Below are 3364 nucleotides of genomic sequence, written 5' to 3'. Positions count from 1 at the left end.
AAGTCCAAGTGGATCAAAGACATCACACAAAACCAGATACACTGAACCTGACAGAAAGGAAAATAGGGAGTAGCTCTGAATGCACTGGCACAGAAGACAATTTTCTAAACAGAGCACTGATAGTTTAGGCAATAAGATTGACAATTAATAAATGGGACCTCATTTATTAATTGAAAATTGAAAAGTTTCTGTAATAGAACAAAACAGTAGACTCTAGAATGGGAAAAGATTTTCAACAATTCTACCTTCAATTGAAGGCTAATCAAAAATATACAAAGAGAGCTGGAGAGATGGCTCAGTGGTTGCTCTTCCAGAGGTCCAGAGTTCAATTCCCAGCAACCACATGGTGGCTCACAACCACCTATAACAGGGTCTGATTCCATATTCTGGCATGCAGGTATATAAGGAGAGCATTCATACATAAAATATAAATAAATTTTTAAAAAGTGTGCACCACCATGCCCAACCAACATTTAAAAAAAATACATACAAAGAACTAAAAAAACTAGATATCAACAAACCAAACATTCTAATTAAAAATGGTGTACTTGCCAGATGGTGATGGTGCATGTCTTTAATCCCAGTCTTCGGGAGGCATACAGTCACTATGGAAATCAATATGCCGGTTCTTCAGGAAATTGGAAATTAATCTACTTCAAGACCCAGCCTATACCACTCTTGGGTATATACTCAAAAGATGCTCCATCATCCCACAAGGACACTGAAGGGCTCAGCTTTGTTCATTGTAGCTTTATTCATAATAGACAGAAATTGGAAACAACCTAGATGTGTCTCAACTGAAGAATGGATAAAGAAAATGAGGTGTATTTACACAGTGGAGTTATTATTCAGCTGTTATGAAAAAATGACACCATGAAATTTGCAGGCAAATGGATGGAACTAGAAAAAAAATTGTTCTGAGTGAGTCAACCAAGACCTAGAAATACAAAAGAGTAGATGATTGGTGCAATTCTATATACCCCATTCTCCAGAGAATCGAGGAGGAGAGACCCCCTACAGGGATTCCTTCCTATCAGTGAAATCAAAGAGCACACATCGAGTGTTCCAGCTTGTCTGGGATATGTCCAGGGCTGGTTCTGTCTGTTATTTGGATTGTTGATGGGAAGGAGAGTTGCCGATTTTGTTAAAGAACTTTAGTTTTCAGTATGTAGCCCAAGAAGCCAGATTCAGCCACCCACCCTTGAGAAGCCAAATTAATACTGCATGGGGGACCAGAAAAGGGAGATTTCTTCAACATGGCCACAATGGGAAGAGTGACTCTGCCCCTGCTAAGTTACAGTTTTGGAGCTCACAGAACATGCTCCAAGTGCAGTTCCCATGCGAATACTAAGGGGAGCAAGAGATGAGGAAAAGATTTGAGGAGCGCCGTTAATTCAAACTGGACTGCTTGAAGAAGTGTTCCCTTGAGTGGTGAGCTTCTGTAAACCCGGAAGAGATGACTTGGTTTTCAAATGCTGAAGCCACAGTGAGAACTGGACACAATGGTGCATGCCTTTAATCCCAGGACAGAAGGGGCAGATTCAGAGGCAGAGGCAGGCAGAACTCTGTTAGTTTGAGGACATTCTGATCTACATAGCAAGATCCAGAGCAGCCAGAACTACGTAGACAGACATTGTCTTAAGAAAACCAAACCAAAGCAAAAAACAAAGGCAGAAAATATTCCACACAGATAAAAGAAACAGGGAAAAATGGCCCCATCAAATGAAGAAATAGGGAAAGATGGTCCCATAAATGAAGGAACAGGGAAAGATGGTCCCATCAAATGAAGGAACAGGGAAAGATGGTCCCATCAAATGAAGAAAAGGATGCTCCACAGACTAAAGTGTCACAGATATGTGAGCTGCTTGACAATAATTTTTTTTAAAAAAAATTGTACTAAACATAATCAGTCAGCTGACAGAACCACAGAGAAAGCACTTATGGAGGACAGGGAAATGATGAATGAACAAAACTACCTAGCAATTTAAATAGAACCAAACAGGAAGACAAAAGGCATCCGATCATCTCCGGGAATGCAGAAGCTGCTTTGACAAGATTACACACCTCTTCATGCTGAGATGTTTATCAAGTAGTGGGGAAGTCCATCCCTGAAGTTAGTCACAGACTAGGGAGATGGTTCTTTAGGGGGAGGCTTCTACCACCAAGCACAATGAATGGTCTGAGTCCAGTCATCTAGGACCCATATGATGGTGAGGGATGGCTTCCACAGCTCTCCTCTGTGCTCTGGCCTCCACGAGCACTCTAAGACACTTATGTGTGTCATACTTGCACACACACACACACACACATACACACAAATCAGTGTTCTTAACATGTTTACATCTAAAAGTCATTGACTAACATCATACTCAGTAATGTCAGACTGAAAACATTTTCACTACAGCGGGAGTATCTGCCCTGCCCATTCCTGTCCATGATGACATGGGTATATACTGAAGTGAACACGTGACACATTTGCTGTTTGTACTATACTTTCATTTGCACTGAGGAACAGATGTGAACTGCTTCCCATATTGGATTGTCTAGAATTTGCATAAAGAGTACCACTGTCTGGGCAGCTTAAACACCAGGAATTTATATTCTCAAAGTTTGGGAAGCCAAAGTCTACAACCAGAATGCCCTAAAAGTTGATTTCAACTGAGCCCTCCTCACGACTTCAAAGTGATCTTGTTTCTCTATTGTTCCCCCTCCCCTGTGTCTATACCCTAATCTTTTCGTCGTCTGTTATAGTAGGTTAGGGTATAACTAAAAGCTTCATCTCAACTCGTGAACCTATAACTTGTCTCTAACACCATTCTGTTCTGAGTCATCAAGGATTAGAACCCCAACATACGAATGGGAGGGACGCAGTTAATAACATACCCAGTATATTTGAACAAGTCCAGTGGTGACATTTATCTCCAAATAACTCTTTACATTGTTAACACTCTAAAAAAAGTATTTAGTGTGTTTGTATGTGGGTGTGCACATACTATGAAGTGCTAACTCATGAGTTTGGTTCTTTTCTTCCAGCCTGTGGGTTTTCGTGATCAAACGGCTGCAAGTGGAGTCGCCCTCTGAGCCAGCTCTATCTGTCAGTGATTTTGTCTATGTATATGAGTGCATATTACAGCTGAACGGATGGTTATTGACAGGGCAAATAGAGATCGCGACTTCTCAATGCCCAGTGGAACCGCTGATTAGCATCAGACTTTAAGTGCAAAGTCTTCTCAACAGGAAGTGCTCTTCCTGGCTTCTCCTGCCATAAATGAAACCACTGCACAGAAACTTTCAAAGTCACGATGAAGTGGGACATTGGGTAAAAGCCTTTTATATTCGAGGTTCAGAATTTTCCACTGCAAAC

Source organism: Myodes glareolus, chromosome 3, assembly GCF_982192425.1.
Source record: "Myodes glareolus chromosome 3, mMyoGla1.1, whole genome shotgun sequence".
Lineage (NCBI taxonomy): Eukaryota > Metazoa > Chordata > Mammalia > Rodentia > Cricetidae > Myodes > Myodes glareolus.
Note: the sequence above shows the minus strand (reverse complement) of the source record.